The sequence below is a fragment of the Triticum aestivum genome, chromosome 1D (genome assembly GCF_018294505.1).
Source record: "Triticum aestivum cultivar Chinese Spring chromosome 1D, IWGSC CS RefSeq v2.1, whole genome shotgun sequence".
NCBI lineage: Eukaryota > Viridiplantae > Streptophyta > Magnoliopsida > Poales > Poaceae > Triticum > Triticum aestivum.
In genome coordinates, this window is record NC_057796.1 from 410,195,843 (window position 1) to 410,202,781 (window position 6,939).

General features: G+C 43.4%; 1 long non-coding RNA gene across 1 annotated transcript; it reads right to left on the bottom strand.

Annotated features, from left to right (window-relative positions):
- Positions 1-309: 309 nt before the first annotated feature.
- Positions 310-6,699, bottom strand: LOC123182465 (uncharacterized). The gene is made up of 2 exons (XR_006492171.1): positions 5,228-6,699; positions 310-4,976 (listed from the first exon to the last, which is right to left on the bottom strand). It is a non-coding gene; the product is annotated as an uncharacterized lncRNA (long non-coding RNA).
- Positions 6,700-6,939: the final 240 nt, after the last annotated feature.

The window sequence follows — 6,939 nt, forward strand, 5'->3', positions numbered from 1 at the left end:
AATCAATTCCATACCAACAAACCGGAATCATAATCAGTGGAGGTGAAAGTAATCCTAGACATCTGGAGCAGAGTGTTAAGCGCAAACTATTTGTTCAAGCTTCCAGTTCAGAACCTTTAACTCTCCATTGTTTTAGTATACGGCAATAACTCCTAGCCTCTTTCTGCATATCAAGTCATAAACATTACCAGACTACAAGTCAGGAGGCTACTACTGTTAAACCAACTTTAGTGAGAGAGCCAGCAAACTAGGTGGGATCTTTATCCTAAAGAACTCACCAGGAAAATAGTTAAATAAACAAACCAAGTGTGGACAAATATATGTGGTATAGTAGACCGACAAATCCAAGTGTATATGGAGATCTTTTACTGCATACAGAGCTCATGTACATAGGTGATAAATTTGCAGCTGAAGATATTGCTGCTAGAGATAAATTTATAGATACAAGCAGCCTAATATTAAACTAACTTCCGGAAACAGTATGGCAACCATCTAGTGATTAATAGCCAAATCAAAAGTTGATAATCTCCTATACAAACTTTGAGTACGGACTGGTATTTCCATTGTTGGGCCCTTGAGACTAAAGGAACTTCCAGTTAAGACATCAATACTTGTAGCATTTTGTTGATTTGGAGCAAAAGATGAGACATCCAAACCACATGCAAGTTGAAGCCGATGGCACACAACAGAAACCAAGTAAGATGCTTCAGGACGGTTGGAAGAATCAGATGTGCACACTACTAACTCCAAACTACCACTGAATGCAAGTTCAAACTGAAAGCTGCCACAAAGACCAAATCAAGTATAATATGCTTCAGGATCAGGGTTAATCAGAGGTCAAAAACATCCGGGAAGCAGATGATCCATTTGCTTCACCAAATCCCCCCACCAACTGACGTGTTGCTAGACTTTCCAACTCTACAATTTTCCAACAGGAATGATCAATGAACAGCCCAAATATAATCAGAATACTTGAAGTTTCTTGAAGGAAAGTCAGAACATAATTAGAACTGGACAATGAGTTGAAAAAAGCATTGAGCATAGGTACTCCCTCCAGAACGAAGCTCCCAAACAAGCTTTTAGAATTCTTCACCTCTGCGGATCAGTTTGAATACTCAGACTTAACAGCTAACTGGTTTTCTAGCTTATCGATAGAAAAATGTGAAATCAGAAGGTCTCCAAAAATAAATTTCACGCAGCATGACATCAGATTTCTGTTGTAAAATTGTCAAGTACACCTGCAATGAACAAAAGACCATGATGCCTAACCATTTTTGAGAAAGCTAAGAATGTGAACAAATATAGCAAGGGAGATAGGGAAGCCTGGTTTAGTGAAGTTATGCACATTGGTTTGAATTATCCTCATTGTATGCCACATCTGCATAGAACTAGGAGTTACTGACAAGAAAGAACAATGTTTGGAATGTTAAAAGTTAACAGAGAAATGAATCACGAAGAATCTCCTAGAGCTCTGCACCATTCCAATTATTGAGCCAAAAAGTAGTCCGGGCAAGCCTACGCTCAAATGCTGGAGAACAACCAAAAATCCAAATAATACTCAGAACAGAAACCAAACAGTCCAGTCACGCCTCAAGACACTTATGAATCCTCAACTATGCGGGCATGACCAACAATTCCAATCCCAAACTTGTAAGATATCATCCGAACAGCTAAGCCATGAATCACCCAAACCTCTACCCTACAATACGATCTCCACTGTCTCGTATCTGAAGGAACAAATGCGCATATCATAAACGAGATGAAATTCACCTTGTATTACGTGACAGACAGAATCGTTGATTAGCCATTGGAGATTGAAGAAGAGGAACAAAGCTAATTTTTGCATTGAGAGCAGACCAAACACTGACCTGACTCCACAGGGCACACCCACCAATTCCAACATATACTGCAAAGAACAAGCCCAGCAGGCCAACAGACCAACAGAAACACATGGATTGGGAGTACAGATAACAAAGTGAGAAACCAAAAAGGCAACATATTTTGAATGGCTACCAGCATGACTTGATCAAGCAAAAGGCAACCAAGATAGCAGAAGTTTCTTCAGGAACTCGGCATAAGATAGTTTTTCGGTTGTAGAGAGCACCGAATTTTTTCGGTTGTAGGATGTCCCAGAGCAACCTCCGAATCTTATACATCCACCAAATCAATATGAATGTTCAAATTGTCTCCATAAGATAATTTATATATGTTGAACAAATTGCAATGAATTGGAAAGGGTTTAGAAGATCTTCAAACAGATAACTCCGGATCAGGTTGGACCTAAATAGTCAATTAGGACCTGCAACGACCAACAGACCTCTTCCCATGAATATTTGCTTTGGGGAGACGAAGCTACTTATAAACAGCTAAATGATGCATCAAAACAGTGAGGGGATAGGATAAGCCTGCTTGGCTGGGAGAGATCAGTTAGGCAACAACACCAGTTCCAGATAGCGAACTATATTATCTCTCATCCATGTCAATATCTGCAAGGACACGTAGTTACCAAGGGCAGAGAAAACCATAGGAAGTACAATGTTCAAAGCAAATCAGGAAAGATTGAAGTCAACAGAAGAAAACGCCTGTAACATGGTGAAACAAAACAGAGCACCTTCCGGAAAGTCCCCATAAGTCCACTAGCTGGAGAACCAACAATCCATATCAGAGATGTTGTAAGCTAAATTTGACAGCACACAAGATCCTAGCTTATAATCAGCCATTGAGCCATAACCAATCAAAGTAACCATGAACAGTAAAGCAAACCTTAATCCTTTGATTCATCACTCCACAACATCCTGCATCTCAAGGAGCACAAACACATACCACAAGCGAGATCAGCTGTTACAACGAGAACCAATTCACCTCATATTGAGGCACAGCCATACTGATGAGCCACAGACAAAGATAAATTGAAGAACTCAAGGTATAGCCACTTAAATCTTTTGTCACCGAGCACAGATGAGGGATACAGTAAACCAGTGTGACCAAACATGGGAAACTGACCTGCCTCAAAAGTCCCCTTCACCATACTGTTATACACCATAGGGAGCTTCATGTCCAGGCCAGATCCAGATCCAGTCCTGCAAGCCAACTCATGGAGGTGGCGCTAACAAATGAAACAAACAGACCATCTACAAGACACTGACCTGACTCCATGTACAGAGCAAAGGTTTGGGCACAAACTCCTAACTATTATATCCTGCAACACTTGCAGAAGACCAATAGAACACAGGGATCAAGAGTTAAAGGTAACAAATCAAACAATGGAGAGCTAGATCGCAAACCAAAATATTAGAACAGATTCCGAGTCATTACCCACATGGTCTGGGCTAAAAAAAATCTGCAACCACAGTAAAGGCAGGAGCAAAAACCTATATCAAAGATATGGCCAAGTAGCTAAATGAAATTAAAAGAAGGATGGCAAGAGTTTTTTCGGTTGTAGGATGTGCCACTAGTCAAAAGCTTCGGATTATCCTTAGATTCGTGCACCTTTGCATATGTATCTGTATTATAAAATATTGCCTAGTAAGATAATTTGTTGGTTATGTAAGTTGCAATGAATTGAAGGTATACTAGTAGATTTAGAAGATCTGCAAACAGATTCATCATCAGGTTGGGCTCGAGTTTCGTCAACTACAACCTGCAACGAGCAAGAGACCTTACTATAAATTTTCAATTAGGGAAAAATGTTACTTATAAATAGCCAAAGCATGGATCAAACGATGGGGCGGGAACAAGTAAGCCTGTCTCGGATAGGAAGTTCAGCTATGGTTGACGGACGACAACACCACCAGTTCCAAAGTGCAGTTATAGCCTTTCTATGTCAGTATCTGCAAGAGCTGAGAATTACCGACCAAGGCAGAGAAAACCTAATGTCATGACAATAAGAAAGGTTGAAAAAGTTTGAGCCACAGAAGGAACCGCCATGCTGAGGCAAATTAGGACCGCCCGCTAGGCCGTGTAATTCCAATTTCTGTACAACCATCAACAGATCACAAACAGAATTGTTGGGTGACTAATTGAACTCTGGAGAAGAAGAAATTAAACTGAGTAGGTAATGATCATCCACTGCAGATCACCAAGACGATAGGTGCTCCCGCTAAGCCGTATAACCTCAATTTCTGAAGAACCACCAACAAATGCAAAGCAGGATTATCGTAGACTCAAGGTGAGCTATGGAGAGAAATAAATGAAATGGAGGAAGTAATGATTCATCCAAAGCAATCAGCAAGAAGACAAATCACCCCTGTCGCTAAGCCAAATCTAAATTTCTGTAGATCCAATCCAAATCAGAATCTCTTGGAGTAAATTATTGTACTTCGCAAATAAATACGAGTAAGTTAAAAGTCAGAGTGATCGAGAATTTGAGATCATCCAAACACGGATCACAAGTTGGAGTTGAACACCAAAACACCGTCCTCCGGAAAGATCTATCCATTTGTATAAGAAACCAAACCTCAACTCTTCGACTCATCTCTGCAGAGCCACTACCCTCTTGCTTCTGCTGCATCTAAAGGAGCACAAACACACACCAAAAGCGAAATCAGCTGCTACAATAGGAATCCACTAGGACCTCGAATCCACCTCATATTAGCTGATGATTATGGAACTCCTGATGAGAACGAGAAAACCACACGAGTGATAGCCATTCACATCTGACCTGCCTCAAATCCCCTTTGACATACAACATCCCAGGGATCTCCACATACAAGATCCAGTCCTGCAACCAACCCATGGAAGCCAACAAAAATGAACCAACCGTCAAGACACTGACCTGACCCCGTGACACGTACAAACAACAGGTTTGCATGTAGGACCAGATTTCCTATAAATATATCAGATAGCAATGGGCAGGAATACTAACGCAGGGATCAAGAGTACAGATAACCAATCAAACCACAAGGAGATAGATTGCAAACCAGACGATTTTAACAGATTCAGGCTCACTGCCAGTATTGTCTTAGGCCAAAATAAATCTGCAACGACATGGAGGGCAGAAGAAAAAACCTAAATCAAAGACATGAACATATAGCTGAATTAAATAAAAATAAGAGGATAATAAGAGATTTAAGTTTTTTCTGGTTCTAGGATATGCCACTAATTTGAAGCTTCATTCTTGCACCTTTGCAACTAATCTGAATTTGAAATATTGCCTAGTAAGAAATCTTAGTACTATTATCTAAGTTAAGAAATTGAGAAGATAGATTTAGAAGAACCGCATGCTCACATCAAGTTGGTGGCCTTGAGTTCGTGAACTAGGACCTGCATCGAGCAAGATACCTTTCTATAAATGTTTCAGTTAGGAAGAGAACTAGATTAAATGATGACGAGTTAAGATAAAATAAAGTAAGCCTGTATCGACTGGGAAGGTCAGGTAGACAAGCTCCAATTATATCCCTTGCAAGGCACCATCTGCAAGAGCTGAGAATGACTAAGGCAGGGAAACTAATGTTTGCTGAGATATAATTATTTCAATAAGAAAGGTCCAGAAAGTTTATCCCCATAAGAAGAAACGCCATGCCGAGCCAAATTAGGACCACCCGCCGCTAGGCTATGTCATTCAGTTTCTGGAGAGCCAGCAGCATATCAAAATCAGAGTTGTTGGGGGACTAATTGAATTGTGGAGAAGAACAAATTAAACAGAGAGTGATCATGCAAACGCAGGTCAGCAAGAAGGCGGGTGGCTCGAAGTGGCCCTCTGTAATCCCAGTTTCAGGATAACCAGCAAAATATCCAAATCAGAATTGTACTGTAGTAGGCTAAATTGAACCAGAAACTAAATTAGGAGGGATTGATGTATATTATCCAAACGCAGATCGTGTATTCCAGCCTGGGTTGGTAAGAGGTCGAAAGCTTGATCATCCCAGAAGATTTGATCATATCAGAATAACCGTTGGACTGTAATCAATCAATCAAACTAACCGTTGGACTGTAATCAATCAATCAGAATAACCATGAACAGAAATCAAACCTCCGCCACCCCTTCATCTGTATCATCTCTCCAGAACTAAGCGCTGGCCCTCTTGGTTCTGCATCTAGGATGAGAGCACATACACCAAAAGCAGATCAGCCGGTAAAGTAAGAATCCACGAGGGCCTCGAATCCACCTCGTATTATTAACTAACTGATGACGACGGAACTCGGGACGAGAGCGGTCGATCGGGGAACAATAGAGCCGGAAGGCCGCACGGTCGACGGCGTTCAATTCAATTTCAAATCTGAAACCACCGACGAGACGAACGCGGGCAGGTGACGGAACCAAGGAAGCGATCCGACCGATCGAGCGCGAGAAACTGACCTTGCTTCGGCCCTCCGGTCACCCGAAATCAAATCAGACGCAGAGGCAAAACCGAACGGCTCGAGGGATTCCCCGGTCGATCGATCGATCGCTCCCCGGAGGCGGACGAGACGGGCCGAATCCCCTGCGAGCACAGGGAGCAGAGGCGACGAGGAGCGAAATCAAACGCGATTGATTCGAAACGAATCGAGAATTGATGGACAAGGGGGAGGAGAGGGTGGCGGAGACGCGAGGAGGCGACTCAGGCGGAGGCACGGCCCGAAGGAGAAAGCTCCGAAAGGAAGAGAGGGAGGAGGCCACAGCGCGGGGTGCAGAGGGCGCACCTGGGGCGCCTTTTGTAGCCGGCGCAGAGGCGGTGGAGGAGGGGGAGCCGGCCTGGCGCCAACCGGTTCCTTACCGGACACGGCTTCGCCGCGCTGGCGTGGCGGCTTGCGGGGGCAAGGCATAATTCTGCTTTCTGGTCACGGGTGGGCGGCGGAAATCAAACGGGAGCGGAGCTGGTGAGACCGGGCTGGATCCGGGCTTGGTTCGGTTCGGTTCGGTTCGGGTGGGGCGGCTGGCAGGTCGGCAAAGCACCGGGTTGGGTTGGGGGTTGGGACGTGGGCCGCACCGAACCGACCGAACGGGAAATTGCTGGGGCT